General features: G+C 38.2%; 1 non-coding gene across 1 annotated transcript; it reads left to right on the top strand.

Moving 5' to 3' along the window:
• The first annotated feature begins 15156 nt into the window (after positions 1 to 15156).
• LOC148579095 (small nucleolar RNA R71) lies at positions 15157 to 15265 on the top strand. The gene has a single exon (XR_015894557.1). It is a non-coding gene; the product is annotated as a small nucleolar RNA R71 (small nucleolar RNA).
• The last annotated feature ends 299 nt before the right edge of the window (positions 15266 to 15564 follow it).

Raw genomic sequence — 15564 nt, forward strand, 5'->3', positions numbered from 1 at the left:
CAGGGATGGTGGTAGTGGTTTGAGCTTGGGTTTAAGAGGTTTTTCCTCTTCCTGAGGAATTTTCAGAGGCTCTTTTGTTTTCTCTGAATCCTCCAGATCAGGCTGAACATCTTTAAAGATGTTTTCTAGCTCTTATTCAAGACTCTCAGCCATGTTGATCTCCTCTACCAAAGAGTCAATAAGATCAACTTTCATGCAGTCTTTTGGTGTGTCTGGATGCTGCATGGCTTTGACAGCATTTAACTTAAACTCATCCTCATTGACTCTTAGGGTTACTTCCCCCTTTTGGACATCAATGAGAGTTCGTCCAGTTGCTAGGAAAGGTCTTCCTAGAATGAGAGTAGCACTCTTGTGCTCCTCCATTTCCAGCACTACAAAGTCAGTGAGAAAGGCGAATGGCCCAACCCTGACAATCATGTCTTCAATCACGCCTGATGGGTATTTAATGGAGCCATCAGCAAGTTGGAGACATATCCGGGTTGGTTTGACTTCTTCAGTTAAACCAAGCTTTCTGATAGTGGATGCAGGTATTAGGTTGATACTTTCCCCAAGATCACATAAAGCTGTCTTGGTGCAATTACCCTCTAATATGCATGGTATCATAAAGCTCCCGGGATCTTTAAGCTTTTTCGGGAAGCTTTTCAGAATGACTACACTGCATTCTTCAATGAGGAGAACTCTTTCAGTTTCTCTCCAATCCTTCTTATGACTCAAGATCTCTTTCATGAACTTGGCATAAGAGGGTATTTGCTCAAGTGCCTCTGCAAACAAAATCTTTATTTCAAGAGTCCTGAGATAGTCTGCGAAGCGGGCAAATTGCTTATCCTGCTCCTCTTGGCGGAGTTTTTGAGGATAAGGCATCTTGGCTTTGTATTCCTCAACCTTAGTTGCTGCAGGTTTATTTCCTACAGAGGTGGTTGGAGAAGCCTTTTTAGGGGGGTTGCTATCAGCACTTGTGTGTGTCTGATCCTTTTCTGGCGTTTGAACGCCAGAGTTATTCCTCTCTAGGCTCTTACTGTCCTCAGAGGGATTTTGGATAATATTTTGCTCATCCTCTGTCAGTTGTTCTTTTCTTGGCTTTCTGCTGTTCTGAAGTGAGGTATTTAATGTTTTCCCACTTCTTAATTGAATTGCCTGGCACTCTTCTGTTATCTGCTTTGATAACTACTGTTTTGTCTGATTCAATTGTGCTTCCATATTTTTATTAGCATTTTTAGTGTCTTGTAGCATCTCCTTGAATTCTGCTAGCTGTTTTGTTAGAAAACACAATTGTTGATTGAGTTCAGCAACCTGTTCTGGAGGACTAAAGTCAGTTGATACTGCCTTAGCTTCTTCTTTCATGGAGGACTCATTACTTATGTACAGATGCTGATTTCTAGCAACTATATCAATAAGTTCTTGCGCCTCTTCAATAGTCTTTCTCATGTGTATAGATCCACCAGCTGAGTGGTCTAGAGATATCTGAGCTTTTTCTGTAAGCCCATAGTATAAGATGTCTAATTGCACTCACTCTGAAAACATTTCAGAGGGGCATTTCCTTAGCATCCCTTTGTACCTCTCCCAGGCGTTATAAAGGGATTCATCATCCTCTTGTTTAAAGCCTTCGATGTCCAGCCTTAGCTGTGTCATCCTTTTTGGAGGGAAATATTGATTCAGGAATTTGTCTGATAACTGTTTCTATGTTCTTATACTTGCTGTGGGTTGGTTATTTAACCACCTCTTAGCTTGATCTTTTACAGTAAACAGAAACAGTAACAGTCTGTATACATCCTGATCTACCTCCTTGTCACGCACTGTGTCAGCAATTTGCAAGAACTGTGCCAGAAACTCAGTAGGTTCTTCCTGTGGAAGACTAGAATACTTGCAATTTTGCTGCACCATGACAATGAGCTGAGGATTTAGCTCAAAACTGCTTGCTTTGATGGGAGGTATACAGATGCTACTCCCATATGCAGCAGTAATGGGGTTAGCATATGACCCCAGAGTCCTTCTGGACTGTTCATTTCCACTTAGATCCATGATGGAGAAAGGGAGATGATGTGAATTGTAAAATATAAAATTTTTTTTTTGAATACCGAAAATTAAAAGGAAAATAAAATAAAATAAAAATAAAAATAAAAAAATTAACTATAATTTCAAAAATTAAAAAAATAGTTAAAAAGGAAATTGAAAATTAAATTAAGAAATAAATTAAAAAGATTTGAGAAAGGTATGATTTTAAAATTTGAGATTGGAAAAGATAAGATAAGATTTTGAAAAATATATGATTTTAAAAATTTTGATCAAATCAACCTAATGAATTCGAAAATTATGAGCAATTAAAGGAAAGGATATTTTTTTTTGTTTTGATTTTTGAATTTTATGAGGAAAGAGAAGAACACATAAAAGACACAAGACTTAAAATTTTTAGATCTAATGCTCCTTGTTTTTCAAAAATTTTGGAGGAAAAACACTAGGGAACACCAAACTTAAAAATTTTAAGATCAAAATACAAAGAAAACTCAAGAACACCTTGAAGACTGACAAGAATAAAATTCAAAGACTCAAAAACATAAAAAGAACACCAAACTTAAAATTTTTAGAAAACTAAAAATAAATTTTCGAAAATTAAATAAAAATAACAAGAGAACACCAAACTTAAAAGTTTGACACAAGATTTAATCAAAGAAAAATTATTTTTGAAAAAGTTTTAAAAGGAAGATACCCAAATACCAAGAACATAAGCACAGCGCTCTAGCCAACTGAGCTACAAATTTAACGTGTTTTAAAAAAGGTATTTAATATATATAAAAAATTTTTGAATACTGATAATTTGAAAATGCACAAGAAAAATAAGAAGAGACACAGAACAGGAAAAACTAAAGATCAAACAAGAAAAATAGCAAGAACAATGAACACAAATTTGAAAATTTAAAAGAAAATAAAAACATGCAATTGACACCAAACTTAAAATATGAAACTAAACTCAAACAGAAAAACTCAATTATTAGTTTATAAAAATTTTCGAAAAATTTAAAAAGAGAAAATAAGGATTTAAAAAAATTTCAACCAAAAACAATAATAGAAGACGCAATTTTAGTGACTCTAAACTAAAAAGATAAATTTTTCCTAATCTAAGCAACAAAATAAACCGTCAGTTGTCCAAACTCAAACAATCCCCGGCAACGGCGCCAAAAACTTGGTGCACGAAATTGTAAATCACACTTTTTACAGCTCGTACCACTAACCAGCAAGTGCACTGGGTCGTCCAAGTAATACCTTACGTGAGTAAGGGTCGAATCCCACGGAGATTGTCGGCTTGAAGCAAGCTATGGTTATCTTGTAACTCTTAGTCAGGATATCAATTATGATTATCAGTTTGAATTGCGAAGAATAAAAGAGCATGAAATAAATACTTGTTATGCAGTAATGGAGAATATGTTGGAGTTTTGGAGATGCTTTGTCTTCTGAATCTCTGCTTTCCTACTGTCATCTTCTTCACGCACGCAAGGCTCCTTCCATGGCAAGCTGTATGTTGGTGGATCATCGTTGTCAATGGCTACCATCCGTCCTCTCAGTGAAAAAGGTCCATGTACATGGCTAATCATCTGCCGGTTCTCACTTGTGATGGAATAGGATCCATTGATCCTTTTGCGTCTGTCACTACGCCTAGCACTCGCGAGTTTGAAGCTCGTTGCAGTCATCCCTTCCCGAATCCTACTCAGAATACCACAGACAAGGTTTAGACTTTTCGGATCTCAAGGATGCTGCCAATGGATTCTAGCTTATACCACGAAGACTCTAGTCTCACGGATCTGAAAGTTCTGTTGTCAGGAGAGGTGATCAGACTCATGAGCCAGGAACCCAAGAGATACTCATTCAATCTAAGGTAGAATGGAGATGGTTGTCAGGCACGCGTTCATAGGTTAAGAATGGTGATGAGTGTCACGGATCATCACATTCATCATATTGAAGTGCGAATGAATATCTTAGATAGAAACAAGCGTGTTTGAATAGAAAACAGAAATAGTTGTATTAATTCATCGAGACACAGCAGAGCTCCTTACCCCCAACAATGGAGTTTAGAGACTCATACAGTTAAAGATACAAAGTTCAGATCTAAAAATGTCATGAGCCACAAAATAAATCTCTAAAAGTTATTTAAATACTAAACTAGTAACCTAGGTTTACAGAAAATAAGTAAACTACGATAGATAGTGCAGAAATCCACTTCCGGGGCCCACTTGGTGTGTACTGGGGCTGAGACTTGAGCTTTACACGTGCCTAGGCTGTTTCTGGAGTTAAACGCCAGGTTGTAACCTATTTTGGGCGTTTAACTCCAACTTGTAACCTGTTTCTAGCGTTTAACGCCAGAATGGAACATGGAACTGGCGTTAAACGCCAATTTATGTCATTTATCTTTGAGCAAAGTATGGACTATTATATATTGCTGGAAAGCCCTGGACGTCTACTTTCCAACTCAATTGAGAGCATGCCAGTTAGACTTCTGTAGCTCCAGAAAATCCATTTCGAGTGTAAGCAGGTCAGAATCCAATAGCATCAGCAGTCTTTTTTTCAGCCTGAATCAGATTTTTGCTCAGATCCCTCAATTTCACCCAGAAAATATCTGAAATCATAGAAAAGCACACAAACTTCTAGTAAAGTCCAGAAATATGAATTTTTTCCTAAAAACTAATAAAAATATACTAAAAACTAACTAAAACATACTAAAAACTACATGAAATCACCCCCAAAAAGTGTATAAAATATCCGCTCATCAAGAATCAAACACGAATTGAGAAAGAACAGTGGTACTTTATTAATCCATAAAACTCAGCAGAGCTCCTCCTCTCAACCTAGGAGGTTTAGAAACTCATACTAACAGAAAATACAATGATAAACGTGTAAAAGTAGTGGAAGATCAAAAACAATCTTTAAACAAGAGTGATCTTCTACTTTAAATATTAAACTAATGACTAAGGATTACATAAGAAGGGTAAAACAGTCTTTTAGTGCAAAAATCCACTTTTGGGGCCCACTTGGTGAGTGTTTGGGCTGAGCTTGATTGGGATCCACGTGCTAGGAGGCCTCTAGAGCGTTGAACGCTGGCTAGGAGATCCTTCTTGGGCGTTGGATGCTGGTCTCTTCTCCTTTGGGCGTTGGACGCCTGGACTAGGGTAGATGGCTGGCGTTGAACGCCAGTTTTGGGCCTTCAATTTTAAAGCAAAGTATTGACTATTATATATTTCTGGAAAGCCCTGGATGTTAACTTTTCATAGCCATTGAGAACGCTCCATTTGGACTTTTGTAACTCCAGAAAAGCTCTTTCGCATGCAAGGAGGTCAGATCCAAGCAGCATCTGCAGCACTTTCTCTGCTTCTGAATCAGACTTTTGCTCGAGCTCCTCAATTTCAGCTAGAAAATACCTGAAATTGCATAAAAACACACAAACTCATAGTAGAATCCAAAAATGTGAATTTTACACTAAAACCTATGAAAAATTAATAAAACTTAAATAAAACATACTAAAAACTATATGAAAATGATGCCAAAAAGCGTATAAATATTCGCTCATCAGAATACCAAACTTAAATTGTTGCTTGTCCCCAAGCAACTAAAAACAAAGTAGGATAAAAAGAAGAGTAAGATACAATAAAGATGAGCGAGACTTAGTAGCTTTTTGCTTCTAAATAGTTTTGGCATCTCACTATCCATTGAAACTCAGAAGTGTTTGGCATCTTTAGGAACTTAGAATCCAGATGATATTATTGACTCTCCTAGTTTAGCTCTTTTTTTATTCTTGAACACAGCTTTTAGAGTCTTGGCCGTGGCCCTAAGCACTTTATTTTCCAGTATTACCACCGAATACATAAATGCCACAGACACTTAACTGGGTGAACCCTTTCGGATTGTGATTCAGCTTTGCTAGAATCCCCAGATAGAGGTGTCCAGAGTTCTTAAGTACACTCTTTTTGCTTTGGATCATGACTTTAACTGCTCAGTCTCAAGCTTTTCATTTGACACCTTCACACCATAAGCACATGGTTAGGGATAGTTTGGTTGAGCTGCTTAGGCCAGGATTTTGTTTCCTTTAGGCCCTCATAACCATTGATGCTCAAAGCCTTAGATCCTTTTACCCTTGCCATTTGGTTTAAAGGGTTATTGGCTTTTTACTCTTGCCTTTTGGTTTAAAGAGCTATTGGCTTTTTCTGCTTTTTATTTTTTTGCTTGCTCTTTTTCTTTTTTCTTTTTTTTTTGCATGCATACTTTTTTTTTCTTTTATTGCAACATGCATTTTTTTCTTTTTCTTTTTTTGTTACTTTTTCTTGCTTCAAGAATCAATTTTTGGATTTTTTCAGATTATCAATAATATTTTACTTTCATCATCATTCTTTCAAGAACCAACATTCTTAATTTAAACTTCAACTATGCACTGTTCATTCATACATTCAGAAAACAAAAGCAATGCCACCACATCAAAATAATTGAACTATTCTTATTATCGAACTCGAAATTCATGTATCTCTCAATTCTTGTCAAATAAAATTTTCTTTTAAGCAAGGTGCGAGATATATGGGATATTTTATAACTTTAAGACATAGATAGAAATGATCATGCAATAAGAACAAGAGATCAGACAATAAAACATGATAGAAAACAGAAAAATAATATAAAGAAAGGGGATTAAGAGAATGAATCCACCTTAATGACGGCGACTAGTACTCGTCCTTGAGGATCCAATGTAGTGCTTGATCTCTTCAATGTCACACCCTTGTCTCTGTTGTTCTTCCCTCATAACTCCTTGTTCTTCCTACATGACTCTTTGATCTTCCCTTATTTGATGGAGGGTAGTGGAATGATCCTGATGTTCCATCCTCAACTGATCCATGTTAGTGCTTAGTTCTCCAAGAGAAGTGTGCCATTGATCCCAATAGCTTTGAGGAGGAAAATACATCCCTTAAGGCATCTCTGGGATCTCGTGTTGAGGCGGCTCCACATGCTCATGTTGTGGTTCATGTGCCGGCTCTCTAGTGTGCTCCATCCTACTTTTAGTGATGGGCTTGTCCTCCTCAATAGGAATGTCGCCTTCTATGACAATTCCAGCTGAATTGCATAGGTGACATGTAAGATGAGGAAAAGCTAACCTTGCCTTGGTGGAGGGCTTGTCCGCCATTTTGTACAACTCTTGAGGTATCACCTCATGTACTTCCACCTCCTCTCTGAGCATGATGCAATGGATCATGATGGCTCGGTCTATGGTCACTTCGGACCGGTTGCTAGTAGGGATGATAGAGCGCTGAATAAACTTCAACCATTCTCTAGCTATGGGCTTGAGGTCAGGCCTCCTCAGTTGGATATTCTTGCCTTGAGAATCCCTTTTTCACCGTACTCCTTCCACACAGATGTCTAAGAGCACTTGATCTAGTCTTTGATCAAAGTTGACTCTTCTAGCGTAAGGATGTGGATCTCCTTGCATCAAGAGCAAGTTGAACGCCAACCTCACACTTTTCGGACTGAAGTCCAAGATTTTCCCTCGAACCATGGTGCTCCAATTCTTGGGATTTGGGCTCACACTAATGTCATGGTTTTTCGTGACCCATGCATTAGCATAGAACTCTTGTACCATTAGAATCCTAACCTCTTGGATGGGGTTGGTTAGGACTTCCTAACCTCTTCTCCGGATCTCTCTTCGGATCTCTGGATACTTATTCTTCTTAAGCCTAAAAGGGATCTCAGGGATCACCTTCTTCTCTGCCACTACTTCATAGAAATGGTCTTGGTGGGCTTTGGTGATGAATCTCTCAATCTCCCAAGATTCGGAGGTGGCGGCTATGGCCTTTTCTTTCCTCTTTCTAGAGGATTCTTCAACTTTGGGTGCCATAAGTGGTAACAGAAAGCAAAAAGCAACACTTTTCCCATACCAAACTTAAAAGCTTTGCTCGTCCTCGAGCAAAAATAAATAAAAGAAAAGAATGGAGTAGAAGAAGAAGAAAATAGAAGGAGAATGAGGAAGAAAGTAATTCAGCCAAAGGGGCTTTGATGTGTATGAAAGGTGTGTGTATGAAGGGCTAGAATGAAGGGTATTTATAGGAGTGGGCTAGGGTTGGGTTCGGTCATGGGTGGGGTAAATGGGAAGGAAATTTGATTTTGAAGTGGGTGGGGGTTGGTGGGAGTTATGATGGTTTTAGGAAAGTAATATGGAAGTGATTGGGCTAGGGTTTATAGGAAAGAGTGTATGGGGAAGTGTGAAAGTAATAGAGGAAAGAAGTGGGGTAGGTAAAGATGCTGTAGGACCCACTGGTCTTGAGAGGCTTGGGAATTCAGAATCCCTGACCTCTTCATGAGCGCTGAACGCCCAGCACTTGCCCATGGCTGGCGTTCAACGCCAGTAAGGCTGCCATTATGGGCATTGAATGCCCAGTCAGTGCTCCCTGGCTGGCGTTTAACGCCAGTAAGACACTCCATCTAGAGTGTTTTATTTTCATTGCTGAACCTTTCTATCTTTGTTCTGACTGCTGTACATGATCATGAACCTAGAAAAACAAATTAAAAGAAATAGAAATAACTAATTAGGGTTGGATTTCCTCCCAACAAGCGCTTCTTTAACATCATTAGCTTGACGGTTAGCTCCTTATGGAAGTGAGTATGGGTTTAAAATTTTGCCCTTTACAGTGAACTTTCTACCTATTTTCTCATGAATGAGCTCCACATGCTCTAGAGACAGGACACGACTCACTGTATATGGTATGACTGGTTTCTTGGTGAAAATAACTCTCATGCCAGGTGAGAGGCCTTCAGTGGGGACTTTCTTATCCATTCAGCCTTTAGGTACTTTCTTCCTAGTACCTTTGTTCTCAGTACTTGTTAATGGCTGCCCAACACCAAACTTAGAATTGATGTTTGGGGGCTTAGTAAAGTTTTACACTGAAAGAAATGGTTGGAACACTAAGTGTTGCACAGTTATCTCTCTTTTCTCAGAGGGAGAGTTGGGGTGAGGCATCTTGAACAAGATGTGATCCTCCCCTAGTTGTAGAATCAGTTTTTCCTTAGCTACATCAATGATAGCATTGGCAGTGGCTAGGAAAGGTCTTCCAAGGATGATGGATTCATCCTCATCTTCCCCAGTATCTAAGATTATGAAGTTTGTAGGGATGTAAAGGTCTTCAACCTTTACCAATACATCCTCTACTAAGCCATATGATTTCTTCATTGATTTGTCTACCATCTCTAGTGAGATGTTTGCAGCTTGTACTTTAAAGATTCCAAGCTTCTCCATTACAAAGAGTGGCATGAGTTTTATGCTTGACCCTAGGTCACATAAAGCCTTCTCAAAGGTCATGGTGCCTATGGTGCAAGGAATTAGGAAGCATCTGGGATCCGGAAGCTTCTGAGGTAGCTTCTGCTGAACCAAAGCATTTAGTTCTTTGGTAAGCACTGGAAGTTCTTCCTCCAAAGGTTTTGTACCTAATAACTTGGCATTTAGATTCATGAGAGCTCCTAGGTACCAAGCAACTTGCTCTTCTCTAGTGTCCACATCCTCATCAAAGGATGAGTATTCATCAGAACTCATGCACTGCAAGAGTGTATGCAAAGGAACCTCTATGGTCTCTACATGAGTCTTAGCTTCCTTTAATTCTTGGATAGGAATTTCTTTAGTGGGTGCTGAACATTTAGTAGGTATACCATCACTGGCATTCAACGCTAGTTCTGATGGTTCTTTGGGCGTTGAATGATGGGTGGAAATCAGATTCCAACACCTAAACTCACCGGAAAGTGTACCGGGTCGCATCAAGTAGTAATTACTCACATGAGTGAGGTCGATCCCACAGGGATTGAAGGATTGAGCAATTTTAGTTAGGTGGTTAGTTTAGTTAAGCAAATAGTTGATGATTTTGAGTGAATTTTGATAAACAGAAGCTAAATTGCATGAAATTAAAAGGGAGAGGGGAATTGACAGTAAATTGAAGAGCAAAAGAAGTAAAATAGCTGAATCTTAAAGTGCAAGTAATGTAAATGACTGAAACTTAGATTGCAAGAAAAGTAAATTTACAGAAACTTAAAGTGGAAGAAATGTAAATTGCTTGAACAATAAAGGGGTATGGGATGCTGGGATTCAGAATTTAACAATAGAAAGTAGAGAAGATGAAGTAAGTGCAGTAAATCTAAACAGAATTGGAAAATTTCAGTGAAGAACAAAACAGAAAGTAAATTCAACTCAATTGTAAAAGCTAGGAAAGAAATTCAAGATCTCAGGGATCAATGAGACTAGAAAACAAGTCTAGATCTTAATTCCTTCCTTGATCCAACAGAGAGCAATTTGCAGAAGAAAAGAAGATGAAAGCAGTAAAGAAAACTCAGATTAAATTCTTGGAACAATTGAGAAGAGAGGTAAAAGATGATTCTCAAACTTAGAATCAATAAAGCTCTTCAATCTTAATTCAAATTCCAAAACAGAAAGCAAAAGTAGCAGAAGAAATGAAAATGAAGACAGAAAGCTAAATTCAATTCCTAATCCTTAGAATTATACAAAACAAAGATGAATTGTAGATCAATGATTGAAACAGAATTTATTCAATCTCAATCCAAAATTCAGAAACAGAAAGCAAAAAATGTAGAAGTCAGAACTAGGAAGAAGAGAACTCCGCTCTCAATCCCAATTCAAAGCTAAAAATGTAAAAGTGAGCTCCAAATAAAACTAAAAAATAAAAGAAAATTCAAAAGTGAAGGTAAAGTTGCTCTCTAACTCAAACTAAGTCTTATTTATACACTTTCTATTTTTGATCTTCAGAATTTAGAGTGGGCTTTTCAATTTGGTGAAGAATTGGATCCAATTTGGCTTTTTAATTAAAATTGAGCCATGGTGCACCTCCAGGGAAGCGCTCGGTTAACTAAACCAACTAAGCGCTCAATTTCTTCTTGCTTGGGCTCATGTCAAGCTCCAGGGGAATGCTCAGTTAAGTGAGATAACTGAGCGCCATTGCCTTGTACCAGCTTGTTTTGGTTCGTGCCAAAGTCTTAGCATAGTGCTCATAGCGCTCAGTTCAAACACTTCACGCAGCGCTCCATTGTGTGCAATGTGGCTCCACTTTCGAGCCCTTGGTGAAGCAATTCAGCGCCAACAATTCATGAGGAGTGGTGCTCAGTTAAGTGAAGGAACTGAGCGCCCTTTGTGTGCTTGGAAGAGCTCCCTCTTCGAACCATGGCCTTGCCACTTTGGTGCCAATGTTGCAATGTGTGGCACTCAGTTATGTATGTTAACTCAGCGTCCCTTTGTGTTGACAGAAACTCCCTTGTTCGAGCCTTGAGGGATGCAATTCGGCCAATTTTGTTGCACAAGGTAGCGCTCAGTGAAGTAAATTAACTGAGCGCCCCTTTTGCTTGTAAGGTGAGGTTCCAAGTTCGAACCTTGGCTTGCTTCCTTGTGATCAATTCCTTGCCAATTGCCTTGCATTCTAGCGCTCCTCTTATGCCTCATGTGCAAGGTTCGATCCTTGGCTCCACCTTCCCTTGCTTGTAGCGCTTCTTTTATTCCCTCAAGTGCTTGGTTCGAAACTTGGTGGCTTCCTTTGGTGTAGCGTGCCTTGAATTTCTTTGAGGAAGACCCATGAAAAAGTTAACTTAGTTAACTGAGCGCTATTGATTTTGCTTGCTTCCTTGGGCGCTCAGTTAAGTACACCAACTTAACGCTATGCTTTCTTTGGTTCTTGTGGCGCTAAGTTAAGTGAGTTCACTTAGCGCCATAGGCCTTGCTCCCTTGGTGCTTCCTTGGCCTTGTTTAGTTTGGTGCCAAGCTTCTGTTTCCTTAATGCGTGACGCTTTTGTGCCTTGGGTCACGCTTTCCAAAGCGTGGCCTAAGGTCCAAAGTGTGCTTTAACTTTAAAAGCGTGCCAAAAATTCCTTTTGTCGCCATTTTTTTCACCTACAAGTAATCAAAACAACCAATCAAAGCATCACCAAGTTCACAAGGTTTATATATCATTCAAAAACCAACTAATTCTAGCTTAAACCTCATGATTTAGTGTCAAATAAAGGATGGTTGATTGATTCAACAAAACCATGCAAATCCACTCCAAATTACTTACTTCTAATGCAAGAAAGTGCATAAAACCTAATGAAACAAGTGAAAAATGCTTGAAAAGCTAGCATAAGATGACTTGTCATCATTGAACGCCCAGTGAGGACTTCCTCACTGGCGTTTAGCGCCAGCTTTGGTGCCAAGTTGGGCGTTGAACGCCCAATGATATGCTCTTTACTGGCGTTCAACGTGATCCCAGTCTCTCCAGATTTGACCTCAGCCTCTGTGGAGATGGCCTTGCACTCTTCTCTTGGGTTTACTTCAGTGTTACTAGGAAGAGTGTTAGGAGGAGTCTTAGGGATTCTCTTACTCAGTTGACCAACTTGTACTTCCAAGTTTCTGATGGATGACCTTGTTTCAGTTATGAAACTATGAGTGGTCTTAGAGAGGTTGGAGACTATAGTAACTAAGTCAGAAAGGCTCTGCTTAGGAGTCTCCATATTCCCTTGAGAAGATGGGAATGGTGGTCTGTTGTTGAACCTATTTTAGTTTCTTCCACCTTGGCTGTTGTTGAAGCCTTACAGAGGTTTCTGTTAATCCTTCCATGAAAGGTTAGGATGATTCCTCCATGAGAGCTTGTAGGTGTTTCCATAGGGTTCTCCCATGTAATTCACCTCTTCCATGGTGGGTTGGTTAGGATCATAAGCTTTAGAAGAAGCTTCTTGAGTGTTGTTGATGTGTGAGCATCTTTTCTATCTTTTCCTAGTGAATTTGCATTTGAATCATTAAGTTTAATCAAGATTTAAATATCTTTTAGCCACTATGAATGCTACTTTGAGTTGGATACAATTATGTTTATTTCAGCTAGTATTTTGGACGAATTTGACAGACTTTGTATGAAGAAACGAAGTCGCCGCAAAACCAAGAGGTGGCGACAAACTTGGAGAAGCCAAGTTTGGCGCCAGGAGCACTACACAAGCCCTATTACTTTCGGACAGGTTGAAGCCAAACTTGAGATACCTTAAGTTTGGCGCCACACACTCATTCTCTATGGAAAGCATGTTGGCTTGATGAAGCCAAACTTGAGATACCTCAAGTTTGATGCCAGCTAAGAAGAGTTGGAAAAAACACACGGACTTGATAAAGTCAAACTTGAGATACCTCAAGTTTGGCGCCAACAAAGAAACTCCAAGGAATGCATGCGGATCACTTGAAGTTTGGCGCCAGCAATGGAGACTTGAAGAATGCATTCTAATGTGTTGAAGCCAAACTTGGATTCCCCAAGTTTGGCACCACACATAGCAAAATTGGTGGTCCTCATTCGTCATACAAGGCTGCACGAGATGTATTGAATTAATTTTGATTTAAACTTTATTTTATTTTGAAATAGGAAAATATATTATTTAGTTCTAGAAAATATAATTTACATTAATTAGGATTAGATATAAAAGGAAAAAGAATCAGCCCTTCGAGCTCTTCTCCTCTCTTTTACCTCATTCCGCACTTTACAGTTTTTCAGAATCCTTGCTTTCTCTCTGAACCATGAGCAACTAAACCTCTATTGTTAAGGTTAGAAGCTCTATCTATTGTATGGATTGATACTATTATTTTTATATTTTAATTCATGTACTGATTTTTATTTCAAGAATTATTTTCGTTCTTTATCTTATGAATCTGGGTGGAACGGAAGTATGACCGTTGTTCTAATTGAGTTCTTGTATAACTTGGAAAAGCTCTTTATTTAAACAATAGCTTGAAAAAAATTTCTCCTAAATTTCTAATTATCTGGACTTAACGGGATACGTGATATATAACCCTCTTATATTTGGGTAATTAGAGTTTTTGGCATATAAACTAGCATTGAACTTTACCCTCTAATTGGAATTAAGTGACCAAGGAATTGGTGGTTGATAAAGGTTAGAGGAGACTAAAAAGGTCAAAGGAATTAGGATTTAGTCACGTATAATTTGCCATGAATTGAATCTTGCATGATTAAAATAGTTAGTAAGAAAAGTCAATCCGGAAGATAGATATCTCTGAAGCCTTAACTATTTTCTCCATATATATTTCACCTCAATTTACTGCTTTTTTTCTGATTTGTTGAATTACTATTTGATGCATTTGAACTCTCAACACTCTTTTCTGTTTGTCTAACTAAGTAAATCATTCAATTATTGTTGCTTAGTCCATCAATCCTCGTGGGATCGACCCTCACTCACCTGAGGTATTACTTGGTACGACCCAGTGCACTTGCCGGTTAGTTTGTGGGTTATAAATTTTGCACCAAATTTTTAGCGCCGTTACTGGGGATTAACTGTGATTGACAACTACTGGTTGTTTGATTTCTTAGATTAGGCGTTTTTGCTTTAATTTCATTTAATTTATTTCTTTAAATTTTCAAAAAAAATTTGATTTATTTTATTTAAAAAAAATTCTCTTAATTTCTGAAATTAAGTTTGGTGTCCCCTTAGTTGTTTTATTCTTCCTAGTTATTTTACTTATTGAGTTTAAATTTTATACTCCTTTCTGCTTATTAGTTATTTTATTTTCTTAATTATTCAGTTTATTTTCTTTATTTTATTTTTTTATATTTTATTTTATTTTTCTTTATGTTCTTTCTTCTTTGCTTGTCTATTTACCACATGGTGCATTTAATTCTGTTTGGTGCTTTGTGCTAAGGAAACATAATGGAGAGAGATCACATGGGTTATTACTCACACCCAAGGAGTGATTCTTATTATTGTGGATGGAGGAACTACCCGAATTTTGGTTGGCAAAGTCAAAACCAAAGAAACTTCAATGCTCTATATTCATACCAAGAACCACCACCTCTCTATCCATATCAAGAACCATCATCTTTCTTTGTATTCCAGTCAAATATTGAGAGATCATATTGACCTGCTAGGTCAAGATCTTATTCTGAGCCAATATGGCATTTAGAGTGTCAACTTCAAGAACTCCTTTCTTCTGAAGTACCCAATTACTTACAGGGTTTCTTTCAGAAATGTACATAAATTAGTTGTTTGTAACCATGTCAATGAGTTCTCTTGCCTCTTCAGGCATTTTCTTCCAGTGGAGTGATCCACCAGCAGAGTTATCCAGTGACATCTTGGATATCTCAGAAAGGCCATCATAGAAGATGTCTAGTGTGGTCTAGTCTGAGATCATGTTGGGAGGACATCTTCTGATAAGTTGCTTGTATCTCTCCCAAGCTTCATAGAGGGATTCATCCTCTTTTTGTCTGAAGGTTTGAACTTCCACCCTAAGTCTGCTTAACTTTTGAGGTGGGAAAAACTTGGTCAAGAATACATTGACCACCTTCTCCCATGTGTCAAGACTCTCTTTAGGTTGAGAATCTAACCACACTCTAGCTCTGTCTCTTACAACAAAAGGAAAGAGCATAAGTTTATAGACCTCAAGACTCACTCCATTGGTCTTGACTGTGTCACATATCTGCAAGAAGTCAGATAAGAATTTATTTGGATCTTCTTGTAGAAGTCTATGGTACTGGCAGTTCTATTAAACTAAGGTCACCAGTTGAGGTTTCAGCTCAAAGTTGGTGGCATTGA

Source organism: Arachis ipaensis, chromosome B10 (genome assembly GCF_059453495.1).
Source record: "Arachis ipaensis isolate K30076 ecotype BB chromosome B10, ASM5945349v1, whole genome shotgun sequence".
Classification (NCBI taxonomy): Eukaryota; Viridiplantae; Streptophyta; class Magnoliopsida; order Fabales; family Fabaceae; genus Arachis; species Arachis ipaensis.